Source organism: Xiphophorus hellerii, chromosome 9 (genome assembly GCF_003331165.1).
Source record: "Xiphophorus hellerii strain 12219 chromosome 9, Xiphophorus_hellerii-4.1, whole genome shotgun sequence".
Taxonomy (NCBI): Eukaryota; Metazoa; Chordata; class Actinopteri; order Cyprinodontiformes; family Poeciliidae; genus Xiphophorus; species Xiphophorus hellerii.
This window is the reverse complement of record NC_045680.1, coordinates 21308960-21325696: the sequence shown is the minus strand read 5'-3', so window position 1 is coordinate 21325696 and position 16737 is coordinate 21308960. Positions and strand designations below refer to the sequence as shown.

At 39.3% G+C, this 16737-nt stretch overlaps 1 protein-coding gene across 4 annotated transcripts in view; it reads right to left on the bottom strand.

The window, feature by feature from the left end:
• dab1a (DAB adaptor protein 1a) overlaps positions 1-16737 on the bottom strand; it is a 256990-nt gene that overhangs the window by 157952 nt on the left and 82301 nt on the right. For 2 of the 4 annotated variants that reach the window (XM_032572408.1, XM_032572410.1), the window contains one exon: positions 5791-5886. The exons of the other annotated variants lie outside the window; for them this stretch is intronic. The gene's annotated coding sequence lies outside the window, so the exon portion shown is untranslated. The remainder of the gene's footprint in view (positions 1-5790; positions 5887-16737) is intronic. 4 annotated transcript variants of the gene reach the window in all.

The following is a 16737-nucleotide window of genomic DNA, read 5'->3' as shown; positions in this document are numbered from 1 at the left end:
GCAAGCAGCAAACATTTGGCCTCTCGAATTCATGAATGGCGGTAATTGTGTATCGAAGCTAAGAGACTGATGAGGGTTTGAGTGGGAGAAACGAGCGCGGTGGAAAGGTCGTTTAGCTCGTTATGACGAGCAGGTTAACGCCACTTTGGATGTGGCTGCCATGATTGGACCATTGAGCTGGAGGCTTCTTGATTCCCCTATTGTTTCTGATGTAAAGCTGCAGTAAGCTGAGGGGTTTTGACTCTTTTGTACAACACATCAAATGAGGGCGTGCGTGCAGGGGTGCGTGTGTGTGGGTGTGTGTGGGTGCACTTTGACAAGTGCCGGATGTTGTGAGTCAGTGTTTCAGAAGACTCATTCCTGTTTGACGCCTACATCTCCGGCCAAACAGGTTTGCTTCTCAAATGTCAGACGATGGTGGGAGAGCGAGGTAGCCCACTGACGAGAGTGTGATTGTTTTTCTAGAAAAATGGAATGAAAGGAGAGAAAGGGAGCGTGTAAGGAAAGATGAAGACTGCTTTCCATTATTAAACTGGCTCATTCTCCTGACAGAGGAAATAGTGAGGCTCCCTCACGATGCTGATCGATTCCTCTTCTCTGGGAAGACGGCCAGCACAATAAGCTCTCTGTCTCTCCATCCATCTCCTCCTTTCTCTCTGTCTTCTGCTCTTTTTTTTTTATCTGTCTGTTTGTCATTTGATTTCTACCACCGAACGTATTCTTAGATAATTGATTTTCACTGCACAAGTCCTGTGCAATGAACAAATTATCATGAAAGTTCTTATATTTACAATCCTAGCCAAATTGAATCCAGAGTTCTGTTCAAAGCGAGTGATAAAAGGAAAATACGATGTGGAGTTTTGTCATTTGAATGGGGTGTGTCTGTGTGTGTGTGTGTTTGGGTAACTCTGGGTCATTTTTATGGCAGTGGCTGCCCAGAGCCCAAAGGGAGAGGCTGAATATACATCCGCTAAGGTCACAGCAATAAAACCAGAGAAAGCACTTGTAAAATATGATTTGAGTCAAACATGTTTATTACTCTCCTCGCAGTAACTTACTGTGAGCTCTGCGGTTTAATTGAAATTGCTAAGCATGTCTGTTTCAACAACATTACACCTCCCTCTGTTTAATGTGCTTCAGCACAAAAGATGTGCCGATGAATAAAACTAGATTATATTGTAAATTAGAAGCAATCCATTATTCCTCACTGATAAATAAAAAAAAAAAAATGTTCTGCTGACGTTAAGCTACGCAAATCATTAGAAAGCCCTTTTGTGTTTTTTGTTCCATTTTATCATTACTGAAGCTCTTCACAGTAATTAGCTACATGTTTGCCAGCAGACAAAAAAGAGGCTATTGACAAAAGGCACCTCAAAGGAGACAACTAATACACTGCTTAAGTGACAGGCCGGCAGCAGATCATAATGTGTCACAGAAAACACGAGGTGAGGTAAGAAAGCAAAGCTGTTCTTTATTAAGCAGTGATCAAAATCCTTTTGATCACTTAAAAATTGAATTGAACACCTTTTCCCACAGAACAGTGAGGCATGTTGGGAAGATCAGCGTTCCCTTAAAAACAGCCCAAGTCATTCTAGAGATCATAGGAGGGAATAAAAAAAAAAAAACATTCAGGATTTATGCTTGACAGATACAAGCATAAATCATGTAACCTGGTCACAGATTTTGACTTTCTGTCTAAGATGAACTTTGTGTAGAGAAAACTTGGTGGTGTTTTTATACAAATCTCAAACTTGGCTTCCCGAGTGCTTAAGAACATCTCCATGCAAGTATCTTGATGCTGCGGCGAAGTTTGTTCAGTGACAATGGCTTTCAAAGAGACTGCTGAGCTCATCAAGTTATTGATCTTATTGACATGCTGGTTCTCTCATGCAGTAGAGCCTGAGGGCTTGAAGGTCACATGCATCTACTATAGGTTCCAGACCTTTGTATTTTTTTTTTACACATGAAGATTTCCCCAGAGTCAATGAATTTATTTCTTCAATTTATGCTGAACCGTCTCTGCTGATTAATGACTTTTGAATAGAGTTTAATATAAATGGAGAACCCTCATCAATCATCTGTCTAAAATTTAGATACTTCCTTTACACCCAATCATTGGCAGCCTCACCTCTTTCACTTTTACCTTTTAATTAATACTTTTTAAGACAAGTTATAATCAAAAATATTAAGTTTATTCATTATGATGTATTTAATCCCCTCCTTCTCTAAGAAGGTGCACCAAAATGTACAAATATACAGATTAGAGTTGCATGATATTTGGAAAAGACGACTTTACATTATTACTTTTCAACAAATAAGCCACATTTTCCCTACATTTCTCTCTTTTCCATCATCAAAATGTTTCCACCATTGTCTTTGAACTTCCTTATGTTAGTTGTGAAGATCTACTGTATGTCGGTTGTGGGCATGAAGACCAAAGAAAGTCAATTCATGTCGCCAAAGTAAATTAAAATTGGCTACAATCCATGACTGCAAATCAAAGCTGTAAAAAAAAAAAAAAATCGGTGACCAGAATTAAGCAACAACATTTTTGAGCAGTGCAGCTCTTTGTTATGAATAAATAAATCCAAAGGCATGTAATCATACAAACTCAGTAACAAAGCTGAATGTTTCCTACAAGGATGTTCTAAAAAGAGTCTTGCGGTATGAATAGAGGAGAGAGTGTGTAAGACGAGTATACTTTCAGTTAGATGAAAAAAGAAAGAACAGAGAGTTGGTTACAATCCTTTGATTTGATCAGTGGAGATGCGCAGTGTGACATAAACTTACTGATCATGTGCTGCTGTGTTTGTATCTAATAGGCCATTCTGTCTGCTGTAAAGAATTCATGAGACAAAGCTCAGAGCAGACGGGCCATCGCTCAATGTCAGACATTCAGACACTGTGTGTGTCAACACTCGAACACGCAGAGCTTCTCCAAACTCCACACTGCAGGCTGACAAAGCCAAATCGCAGTCACGCAGCAAGTGGAAACAGCATCAAGGCCCAGGAGACTCCTCAGTATAAAACAAATACCGTCTTAGGCATACAAGTGGCTTTCCGTAAGAACTGGTGTGCGAGGCCAGCCTTCCCAAGTGGTCAGCGCAAAAAAGAAAAGCAGTACTCTCGCCAACTGAGCTCCCTGTGATATGGAGGTGTTGACAGGTAGCGCTCCGGTGGGACACGTGCAAACCACAGCGCACGCGTGTGGTTTGCACATACGCACGCTCTCGGAGATGTACAGGACATGACGTGACAGACTACGAATCCTGGCGACAATGTGGGATCCTGAGCACATCAATAATGCAGCACCTCTGACAACCAGAGGAATAAAACTCCCAACATTGTCTTACTCCATCATACTTTTCTCACATTTTGTTCACCACATGTTGCAAGCCTTTAGCTCAATAACCTGCCCTCCCATCCATCTCAACTCACTTTGTTCTCTCAGATGTAACAGTATATATTGTGTGGATCTAAGAGTGGGCAAAAAAGAAAGCATAGAACATGATGTTACAACATGAGCCCTCTTTATAGGGACACAAAGATTCATGTGTGACCATACGTTTTCTGAAACTGCTGGTTTGGAGTCATTCAGTTAGAATGGAAAACAAACAGCCACACACAGGCACACACACTGAGAAATGTCATAACCAAAGAGCAACGGCTCATGGTGGCACAGCCGTTATCTGTTTGGTTGACAGATGAGAGCAGCTGGAGACACTGGAGTCTGTACATGCAGGCGCAGAGCACAGAGCCGGAGGCTTTCTAGGTTTGGATGTCAGCGCAGTGGCTGTCACCAAGTGCCACACCATTATACTGACACACACATCTGTATTGTCTAATTAACTCTGTGTGTGTTTCTATGCTTTTCTGCTGCTTTGAATGTTCCACTGTCCCTTTGTGGTGCGGTTCTGTTTGTATGAATTAAAGTAAAAAAAATCTTGTTTAATAATACACCAGCTCTGGGTTGAACTCTGATATAGACTTTTTTGTTTCTTGCTAAAATGAAGCACAGAGTGGGGCTACATTGTTCATTCCATATAGGTTTATATGAAGGTTGGTTTGACAGAAAACATTGGAAAGACGAAACATGAGGGTTTGGTGAACAAACACTCAGAATTAAGACTTTAATAAAATCTGACATACATTCAGAGGTAAGTATTTCAGTTTCAGCTGATCAATCACCAATATAAACAATGTTTTAACTCACTCTAAACTAAACAGCAGCCACGGGACTTCAATATGATTTTTAGGCTTTGTGTAAGAAAGAGGTGCCTTTGTGACAACATGGAGGTGACTGAGTGGACTCAAGAAAAGTGTAAAAAGCTGAGCAAATTTAAAAAACTAGCTGTCAATGTTAAGCGTGGATAGATCAGAAAGCAGGTGGTTATTTCGTGACAAAGAAAAAAAAAGAAAAACCTGTTACCTTTACAAAGAACAGGACAGGAATTTCAGAAAAGGTAATTTGAAGTAGAAGCATAAGAATATTCAGGCATCATTTCCCAACATATATCAAAGAAATTATTTTAATTTATAAAGTGAAATTTTATAAGCAATTTTTTGAGTTTAGTATAATGTTAAGTAATAATAGAATAGATTTTTGTTGCTATACCTAGAAGTTAAGCTCTTATTCGTATCTCTCAGTCAGTAAAATACAAAATAAAAACACATACAGATGCACAAATAAGCACTACATAAACTGAATGAAATAAAAGCAAGACTATTGAGCATATTTATAAGATGGTGTGAAGCAGATTAATTTTCCAGTATCTGAGTGGGTTGTGAAGTGAAATATTTTCCCTCTTTAAGGTCCTGTGCCACTAGCCTAACAGTGGCTGGGAACAAAACTGTTCTAGAAATGAATCCTGCGAGTGCTAATGCTCACAGGTCTGTGGAGTCTCAGGTTGTAGCCTGTGTTCACACACTGGATGGTGGATATTTACCGTATGCAGATGACCCTCTCAGCAGCTGTGATGAGCCGCTGCAGCCAGGGCGGTGTTATCAAATCACGCTGTAATGCTGCTGGTAAAGGGTGTTTTGTAAGCTCAGGTGATCTTCTACTATGATATATTTAAGTTTCTATCAAATGCATCATTCCAAGTTCTTTAGTTTATTAAATGTTTGTTTCCCTCTTTTTCGACAATTCTGAATTTGCTGTGCTAGCACCTCAAGACAACTACAACCAGATGGAGAAAAAAATAGTTGCAAGTTGTTAACCTCTGCTAAACTTGATGTTGGTTTTTACATCATCTCTGCATTCAGGATTAACCGAAAACTGCTGATATACCTACACATGCAGGGCTAGATCAAGCGTATACAAAGCCTTAAGCAAAATTTGATTTAAGGCCTCTTTTCTTGTTTAAAACATTGCCACCACTAACTGCAATACACATCTGGTAGAATTTGGGATAGGGCGCCAAGTTTAATTGGCTGAGCTTAAAAGTAATCATGAGGGTTATTATTTACTGAGATGTATTTGTGAACAAATCAAGCCTAAACACAAAGAAAAGATTAAACTCAGCATCAGACTGTAGCTATGTCAACACACCAATCAAACAATGAAGATTATTCTTTGCACTTTTACAAAAGTAAGCTTTCCAGTTCCTCTAAATCTTTAGTGTAAAAGATTATACATGCAATACTAAATCTGATAGCATTCTCATTGTCAATGGAGAAAAATGACAAAAATGGTGTGGGTAAGGAGTGCGTCACAAACAACAGCTTATTAAAAATTGTGGCGGCAGCAAAGATAACGACAACAGGTAGGTTTAAATTTGCACGACTAACCTTATACACTTGAGCGATGGACATGCTGTGAAAGTGGAGGTCCGGTAGCGCTCCGGCTTCACCTGCTTCAGGTTCAGATACGTCTTGAGTGACGAGCTGCAAAAGCAAAATGCAGGAGATTCCAACTTCTTTGCAGGCTTTACTCATTCAGAGACAGTTAACAGATATCATTGCCTTGTAAACTGTAAAGATATCGAGCATTACTATCTTACTTAGGGATATTTTATAAGTGGTTCTGGTGTTAATTTATAACAGCATTAAATGTTTAATGACAGAAGATGTTTTATTGTTCACAATATAGAAAAAGCACTTTGCTTCTCAGTTACTGAATCAGTGTTAATCACATTTGTAGCCTTGAAGGGTTTTTTTTTCTCCAATGGTGCACTTAGATTTTATTTAAGTGCATCATATATGGACAGCATCTGCTTGTGAGAGGTAGCTGCTTTATTAATTAATTAATTGAGTTTACTTTATGGCAAAAGTATGTTATCTTTTTTGCCTCACGTTGTTACATTGAATTACATAGCATTGCACTTTAAAAAACATAAATGAGCTCTTTTGCAATGTAATGTATAATATGACCACAGATAACTATCAAAAATAGATTAAGTTCACTGAAAAGTACGCTCATATAACCAAATCAAAGCAACACATTAATACGAACCAATTATGTATTTGGATATTTCATTACAAAAAAATGGATTTTAATTTGGCTTTGCTGATGAGGCAAAACCTAATGTGAATGAGCGCCACCATTTACAGATAAATCACTGTTGCTTCACTTTCCAGCAGTAGATTTTGATGAATTAACCAGGGCAAAACCTGAACACTTGCCATTTTAAGGCCATTTGTTGTAGGCTGGAGGGTTTTTTTTTTTACTTCCCATTGCTGGGTATTAAAAAAATAATAAATATGCAAGTGTTCAAATGGGAGAACATCACCTGCAGTAAGCAGCCAACTGGCAGGCTTATCCCAGCAGTCGGCATCCGATTAGTCAGACAGTGATAACAGCACAAACAACAACAATCACGGTATCTGGATTAGCAAGAAAGGCTGAGGGCATAATGTGTAACAGAGGCCAAAAAATGCTAATAATTTGATCTAGATAAGTAAATAAATGAAAAATTCTACTTTTTTCAGGTTTTGAGAGATGTGCCCAGGAAACCAGACAAAGCCTGTCACAGTTACTTCCACAGAATGGCTCACCTGCAGACTCTAGCTGGTGGATCTCATAAATACAACAATGCTAGCTTGACTGCAAATGAATATTTTGTGCCACAGCCTCCAAGTCCACATTAAGTTGCGCTTCTGGCTTCATTGTTAGAAATCCACAGCATATAAATTTAGCAGACACTCCGAATGTGCACAATACTCCATTTCCTGACATACCGAACTGCAAAAATAAGTGCTAAGTGCAATACTCTGGAATGTTACTTTAATGTGAAGGTTAACCATGAGACTGCGTAACTGCCACAAAGGCAAATTTTGTGCATGCGTTAGATTTGGCGACACTTTCACAAAGGATAACACAAAGGGACTGTTATATTTCACAGTCCCTTTGGAACGGCTCAGAAACATCAACCATGTGACTGGTCACAAACTGTAATGATGCATGTCTAACGAAATACTGTCCCCCTTTCTCCGAACAGTTCATTCCAACCACTATACCTGCTATCTAAATGGATCTGACAAGCGTGCACAGACACACACATCTACCCTCCTCCAACACACACACACACACGCACACCCCAGACATCAACTCATCCATATAATGCTGACAGCCAGTATTGCTCTGCAGAAAGATATTACTTAGCTGTATTGCACTGCTTGCATTTGCAGCAAAGGAAAGCATATTACTCACAAATGCCATTTAGGTGTGAGACTGTGGCTGGCTGTTGCTTGCATGCAGTATGGAAATAGTTTTCCTCTCAGCCATATTCCCGTGACTGACTGCCTCAGTGCACCACATGGAGCTCATACAGCTTGACGCAGCACCGTTTCGGCACTTCAATCACGGTGTGACAAACTCTTTTTCAAGGTTTCATTTTGTAAAATCACTGTTTTGGAGCTGGGGAACCCTAATTGGTGCTACTAAAAAAAAAAGTACACAGGCTTAAGCAGCTGGAATCTCAGTCTTGCTTTGAGGGTTATGGCATATGCTTCTCTTAAAAATCTAAGGTGGGTTGTTGGTTAGAAGGCCTTTACATTTAAAAACATGCACATAATCCCTGCCATTTGGGGGGGGGGAAGCATCACGCATGGCGCTGCATCATCCTTATAAAATGGAAAACTAGAAAAGATGATTGAGGCATAAATTCAGAAAGAATACACCCAATCAGCCCCACACACAGTAAAGTATGACTCCCCTCAATATTGGCGGATTCAATCTGTCGTTCATCTTCCAGTCCTTCATCCTGTCTATGAAGCCCTGATGTCGCAATTTATTTTTCCACGTTTTTATTTTTCTCTTCTCAATTTTCTCTTGTTGGTGCTCTGTTAGCCTTCCATTAGCGAGTCCAATGCCAGGCCTTTCTGGCTGCCTCTTGCATGGCTCCCTGCTCTGCACTTTCCTGGCACTATGACAATATTTTCCTCAAGCCCTATTAGCGGCTCCTCACACCACTAACAGCCATGCAGCACACAGACGCATGAGAGGGGGAGGAAAGGAAGAAGAGGAGGATTACAGGGGAGGCTGGGCTGGGCGGAGGTGCCGGATGGGACAGGGTCTGGGCAGAGACATTGGCCAGGAGAGGAAAAAGGTTGGAAAAGGATTAATGGAGACTGAAGAGCAGACACTGAAGCCTTGGTGATATGCTGGCGAGAGAAAGAGGATGCAGAGAGTTTGGGCTGGGAAGCGAGTTAAGAGGTGGGTGGGATGTGAGGGGGCTGGGAATTACGGACGCTTCCAATGTGGCTGTTTAGCAAACACAATTTGCATAGCACCAATGCGGATGAAGTTCTGTGACACAGTTATTTGCATACATTTGCATAAAATTAATCCCCCTCGCAATATCTGCAGCGATTGTTTCTGATGCAGAAAATAAGTCAACAAAATAAACCGACGCTTCCAAACAGAGCAAACATATTGACACAGACGCAGCGTGGAGGAGTGTGCGGGAGCAGTTTACAGATGGGTGTGTGAGAATATTTGTGGCGAAGCATCTTGCGTGAAGCCATCACTTAAAGGTCGTTTAGAGAATCTTAAACAAAACTGTTCTCCTCCTCATTTCTCCAGCTTACTCAAACCACCCACTTAAATTTGCATGCATGGTTTTTCCAGATCTGTCTTTTGTGATGGATATGCATATGGATTCAGTTTTGCATATAAACATCCTTCACAATTTTATTATAGAGTCTTGGGGCATTTTTCAAAGAGAACCTCTAGTAGACAGAACAAATCTTAAGCAGCTGATGCTTACACATTGCAATCAAATCCTTTCACATTGTGACAGGCTTTTGCCAAAGTTTTGTTTTTTATCATTAATGCTGTGCTTTCCAATATCCAGACTAAAAAGGTATTTTCAGATTTCGTCAACACGCCATAATGTGTATGTGTAAAATAGACTGCATCAGGGATATGCATGACCCAACCCGATCCCTGAAATTGCATTTTAGAATTGTTGGGAACTTTGACCATTTTCCAATTTCTCCATAAAGACCATGCACACTATGTTGATTACCTTCATATCTTTTTTTCCCCCTCAACAAGGTGTTTCCCCCACACCTCTCAGAGTCGGACACAAAGGCAGCTGAAACTCAACCCATTAAAATTTGACGTTCAGACCAAATGGCAAAGTTAATGAATTTTTTTTTTTTTCTCTCCGTGTTGTCTGCACACAATTAACCAGAACCGCTCTGGTATACTTTAGGTGTCTGATTATGAAGTCATATCTGAACAGAAAAGAAAATAAGCAAAGTGTTCAAATAGCATTTAAGCAAACTGTTCTATACTGCGAGTAGGAGCAAGGCATTTTATTGACTATGCATGTTAAGAAAATCTATTTTAGACCTGCAGAAACCCCTGTGGGACAAAATGTGACTGTCAAAAAAAACTTCAGCACCCAGAACATCATTTGTATGTGGGTTAAGTGCAACACAATCATAAAACCAAGCAAATACTTCAAATGCACAAGAACAGTAGCGAAAAATGTGAGTAAAAACAGTGAAGATGTAACAAAATGCAAAGTGAAGACCGTAAAAATATCAATTAACAGGAAATGTACAAATAAAATGTTACACATGCATCGACATCAAGTACAAATTGTGCTTAGATATATTTAAGGCAAACAAAAAAAAGTATGTTCACAAATATAACGATCTGTGCAAAGGATACTGACACAAATGCAAACAGATTTTTATCTGGTGTATAGTGCATTAGCTGAAATAAATATATTTATAATTACATTCAAAGTAGAGTCAAAATCTCTGAAGCATTTCCCTTGAACAATCTTAGCTTGTCAGACCAGATGGTTCTACCATTTTGTGTTCCCAAAAAAAAGACTGCGGACATTTCTAGCCGATGGTGTGAACACAGATAATGAAAAGATTGTGCGAAATTGAACAGAAAATAGAAGATACAGGACTGAGATCAAAAGAACAACCAACAGAATCTATACAGTGATAGAATGAAGCACAGTTGTGTATTGTCAAAAGTGCAAAATAGAGTATTTCTGACAACAAATAACAGTCTTGCTTGATAGGACGTTAAGCAGTGAGGACACCGTTCAAATTGCTTCTATATCCAATACTTTACATACACAATGTGGGGAAAAAAGGACCAACCTATTTGGTCTAAAAAATTATTTTATTGATTCTCTTCCAAAGTCATTTTTCTGCCATGTATGGTTTATGTCAGAAACTCAACAGGGTTAGGCTGAGAATGAAGTGGAGCATTTAGCAGTAAAAGAACCAGACATTTCCCCGTGGAGTTGATTGACAACGAAGCTTAAACAGAGCAAATACAAGGCTTACTCTCACCAGGTGGCTTAAACAAGACTCTAAATGACTCTAAATGGCTTCAAATGTTGCAGCAACACACAGGACGAGTTTAGAGATTCATGGTTTATGTAACCCAGAAACGGCTTTTAGCAACATTCCTTTGCTCCCCTCGCAGAGTAAGAATACCGCTAAGATTACTGCTTCCAAATGTAAAAAAAAAATCATAGGGATTTTGTGTGATTAGTCAACACAATCCAGTGCATAATTTGTATACTAATAAAAATCGAATATGTGTGACATGCATTTGTATTCCTTCTCATTTCCACAAATGCTTTTAAATTAAAACCAGTGTAAGTATTTCCTTCTATAATCACCTAATTAGTAAACACAGTCCATTTGTGTGTGACTTTGTATCAGTATAAAAACAGCTGTTCTGTGAAGACCTCAGGAAGCACCTCACAGCAGGAAGAACCAAAGCACACTCTACATCAAAGCCTATTAAAAGGCCAGAAAGCTCCTGTCAGTCCAGACTTAAATCCAATTGTGAAGCTGTGGTAAGACTAGAAAATTGCTGCTCAGACACTGTGGTGAGCAGCAAACAAGATAAGGCAAAAATTCACTCTCTAGATGTATACAGCTGGTTTAACAAAGCCCTAACTCTGGGTCTTCTGGATATTAAAATAAATCCATCTTTTTGAATTTCACACACATATTTCACAATTTACATATTTACCATTTACACAAACATATTTCACAGTTTACGTTTTCTTTGTGTTGGTCTATAAGTTAAAAATGTTATTGTTGTAAGACTTATCAAAGACTCTTGACTTTTCTGTCATTATTCTAAACACGCCAGTACAGAAAACATAACCTCTTTGTAAAATCTTTTTTTTTTTTTGCTCTATTTTTCCAAATGTAATCAATGAGTCTGGTTAATATGTACTGGGTTGCATATTTAAAGATCAAAACTCGTCTCGCAGATACTCGCATGCAAGGACCAGAGCGTCTCCTCGCTAATGAATTCAAGCAGGTTCGATACGAGGAAAAAGGAAAATAACGACATGAAAGATTCCTTCACTAATCATTTTATTCTGTGATCAATTTAAGCTACAGAGCATGAAATAATGCAGATCCCGCTTTCAGGCTGACTGAGCTTCGATCCAACACATTTGGATTGTTTTTCAAGGGGAGTTTCGCACATGTTCGCGTACGTGACAGAAGAATAAAGAAAGAAAAAGGCTGAAGTAGGTTTGGGGTTATGTCTTATGTGTTCACCAATCAGAGGCACCAGTGCTGGTTTTCAGGGGAGGAGAGGCACCAATTGATCAGAAAAGGCTGCGATTGGAATGTAAATAGGACCTGCAGCATTGATCCTGTCTCAGTTCTCAGCCTCTAGCTTCTGTAAATGTGAGTTTGCTGAAGGCCAGTCAGTCCACAATTACTAACCCTCCTTTATTTTTTGCAGAAAGCTTTCTGCATCAATAATCACTGAAGTTTAACTTTCACATTTAAACTGTAAGTTACTTGGATGATTGACTAAACACAATGTGATTTTTATAATCTGCTGCCTGCGAGTTCCCTTTTCACTGCACCACCCACTCAATGCAATGTAGTGATTTTACAAAATACCAGAGAATGGTAGCAAATGGAAAATGTTCTGAAGACAAACAATAGAACAAATCAAGGCGGCAAAAAGAAAGGGGGAGGAAAAAAAGCACTGCAGTCACAGGAGCCTAGTTTACAGGTGGAAGAATGGCTGCTTAAGAGCAAACACACTCACACAATCTCCACCAGCGAGATAAGGGCTAAATTATGGAATCAACAAGTCCCCTGGTGGGAGCAGCGTTATGTAGGCAGAATGCAGCAAGTAACAAACAGTCTGTTATAGTGAGGTGTTGTGAAAGCTGCACTGGGAGTATTTCCCCATATTTACATATGTGCATCATGTGCAGACAATAACAGATTGAGAGAGTGACCTGTGAAAAAAAAAAGGCGCATGGGTGTAAAGATGCTGCTGCTTGGTTCCCATGTGAAGGGATTTCCATATGGTGTGCTAATCCATCTGACAGAAGTCTCTCTCACTGCAGTCACATCAAAATATTCAACTCTTCTGCTAAGGGAAAGACTCTTGATTTAGAGAAATGTATTCACATACAGCATGAATGGTTTTATTAGGACAATTTTATATTGAGATTTTGGCAGAATGCACATGGCAGAACAATTTGCGCCATAATTTACACGTTTTGTGCTTTATTTCTGCACTGGTGTACACAAGCTACTAGAACTAAATGCATCCATATACATAAAGTCCACACTATGTGAGTATCTGCACCTGTTTTTAAATCACGTCAGTGTAGAAAATTAAGCAACAAACACAAGATAAAAATTTAGCATTAAAGTTTTGAGTCTTTTTGTTCGTTTCTTTTTCTACCCAGAAAGTGCTCATTCTAACAAGATTGAGGCACTACTCACCTTTTAATGATCACATTTTGATATTTGCACTAAATAAATTCAAAAGTGAGCTATAGTTTCAATCAGAGCGGATACAGTGTGCTTCCTCAGTAATGTATGTAGCAACCACCACAGCTCCTCTTGCTTTGTACTTTGTACATCCATCCATCTATTGATGAACAAACGGGCAGCAGAAGAAACTTTGATGGTTTCCATCTACAGACTGAAAGATAGATAGATACAGACATACCCCACAGTGGATTAATTAAAGAATGGCTCCTGCTTTTTTCATATAAATTTATACATTTGGGGAAACCTTTTCAGGGAAGATATGAAAAATGTAAGACCTCTCCCAAACAGCAGGGATTTCAAAAGGACAACTGACTAATATGTGCAGTATCAAACATAATTAAAAGAAGAACAAACAGAAAAGAAGGACTAACAAGTGCAGGCCTCAGCATACGTATGTGTGCGAGTGCCTATCTCACAGCCTCAGCAGGAGAACTGCTTAAGCCTTAATGAGGCTGTTAATTAGTGTGTTTTAGAATATACATCAAGTGAGTGTGCATTTTACCGCAGAGAGCCTTGTGTGCAAACACAAATACAGTCACCAAACGACAAAAAAAAAGGCAGATGGACAGCAGGGTAGGGACACATCTGATGGACATCCCTGCGGAGAGGAAAAAGTATGCGAATAGTAAAGGGATGTTTGTGTGCAGCGTACTGTACTGTATATATCTGTTGCATCCAACCGAGTTGAAGAACACAGACCAGCAGGAAAGATGTTGCTGGAGGCATTTCTCAGTGTGATGCAAGCTGAGATTCATGTACATAAAGAGAGACGAGCAGGAAGTGAAGACAGTTCTGAGCCCCGTGCCATCTCTGCTCTCCACCATCTGTTGGCACACACTAATCACACCTGCTGCTGTCAGACTCTTGTCAGGCTGAAATGTGTGTTTTTGTAAAGTGCTGAGTAACATCCAGCTGGATTTCTCGACTGATATCTGGGCCCTTTGAAACTGCACAACAGGTCTGTAATGGGTCCCTGTGGGTCTTCTGGTCAGGAAAAAAAAAAAAAAACACAGCAAAGCACAATTCAATTCCAGTCAGAAACAATAAAACATCAGCACTGAAGTTTTTGTCTGACTTCAGCCCCATGCAGCGATGCTACATCTGCTGTGGTCTTGTAGAAAGAGCCAAGTCCATCAGCCTTCCACAGACGGTGCTGCATCAGCTCACGTTGGATTTCTACCAAACACACCAGCTTGGATCCATAACACCATCTTTAGGTGTTCATACATGACGACTACCAAACCGTCCAATAGTCATGTCTGAAGTCGATGTGAAGCAGTTGTCAAACAAAACAATCGACTGCAACTTGATGTCATAAAACAGAGATGCTACAACCAAACAACAAAAGGAATAAGTTTGTCAGTAAAAACAAAGTAAAATTTATTAAACTGCCTTGAAAAGCCACTGAAAGCCACGTAAACTGTTACAGCCATTTTTGCCCCGAGCCCGGCTAAATGAAAAGTAATTTCGACAAACAAATGTTACATGATAGATAACTTATGTTTGATAAATGTCAATGAAAAACTGCTAAAACCCATGTTTGCCATTTTACCTTTATTTAAAAATAATGGTTGGCTCTTTATTATTTTAGCAAAACTTATAAAGAGCCATTTTGGAAGTTGTTGTTTCAATAAAACAAATGTACTCTATCAAACCTCTGACCTCTCTGATAACAGCTATATACATGTTGGGCTTAAATCACACTTACATGAACTTCCAACCATCCATCTATTGTCTATACCAACTTGTCATTGCAGCACAAAGTGGGTTTGGTGCCCAAACACCCTGGACTGATCACTAGTCCATTATAGTGCAACACAGAGACACACAAGAGAAACAACCACACACACATACCTTCATATCTAAGGGCTTTTTAAAGTAACCATTTAACCTGGCAGTCATGTTTTTTAGCTGGTTTGAAGCAGGAGTAACTGCAGACTGTGCACATGCAATAACAATAATTTGGCATCAATAAAAGCCTATGAAGGTGGCATGTCAAAATAAAATGGTGACATAAATGTATTAACCTGCAAGAACAGCTCCAAGAGGTTCTGATGCAAGTTATACATACAGCTGCAGCTTTACATAAATTGTAAAAAATCTGAAATCAAATTTTTGTTTTACAATTTTTTGTGATGGTTTACAATGTGAAAAGGTGTAAACCATCACATTAAAACCCAGAATGTAAATGTTTATCATGATATTGAAAAGCAGCAACATTCAGCCAATGAATCAAATGCTGGCTCATTTATTATTTAGGAATCATCATCCTGTTAAATGCGTAAATGCAAGCAAGTCAAGCAATAAAGCTTATACAAGCAAATTAGTGAGGTCACTCTTGTCTGATAAAAGAGTCTCCAAAAAGTGGATGACTGCCAGAACTGCAACAGAGGTGCATTATTCTCTGCATCACCATCTAAATCACACACACACTGTTTTGTTTTTTTGTGTGTTTTTTTTACATTTATGCACACACACTCACACTGGAGGTCTGCTGCACTCTTCCACTTTGCTGAAACTGAAGTAAAGTGGTGTGCCCTCTGTATGGCACACTGCCAGCCACTCAGCGCATTACCAGTGTGCGACCCCTACCCACAGAAAAAAAGGAAGCATTTAACCTCCTGGCCTGTCCCACTGATGCTCCCTCATGCATTCTCATTCCATTTTGAATATGGACTGCAGGATTCTGTTGGTGTGGTGAATGGGGAAAGGACTGGTGCAGCGTGTCACTGAAAAGAAATCACTCGGTTTCAGACTTTTTTTTTTTTACCCTATATGCATCGTCTTCATCTTTTTTTTTTCCCCACATGTGGCTTTTTGGGAGCTGCAGTGGGATTCATTCCTGCTGTGATGTTGAATCAGAGAGAACATCAATCTACAGGCCTGACATTTAATCAGAAGTCTGTGGAGAAAAAGAGATGGACACAAATGGACATGGTTTGAAAACACTCCTCCTCCTCCTTCCATCACTTCCACAGCCACATTGGAAATTCATATCCCAAAAAACATTTCCACATTTTGTCACAGCCACAAACCTCAAAGATTGTTCTTGTATAGATTGACACAAAGTTGTCGAATAGGATTATCACAAACAAAAATGTGAAAAGTTGGGTATGCATTTGTATACAGCCTCCATTACTCGTTTACCCCTAAAATAACATCCATAAGGGTAGTTTAATATTGGTATGGATACAGCTTTTATGTAAGGGGAGTTATAGGTGTGTTAGATAAAATCAGTGAACATTTCAATGAGCAGAAAAAAATCTACAACTCAAGTGGAAAAATATGCCACTATTAGTCATGAATCCCATTCATTTCTCCATAAATTACAAAAATATTATTGTGCATTATCTTAAGTACACCATCCCCACCAAAACATGATGGAGGGAGCATCATGATCTGTGGATCTATTGTCCTTAATACAGAAAGGGAAGCTGGAGAGAGATGAATGGAAGGCCGGCTGAGATAAATGTGAGAATAAATCCT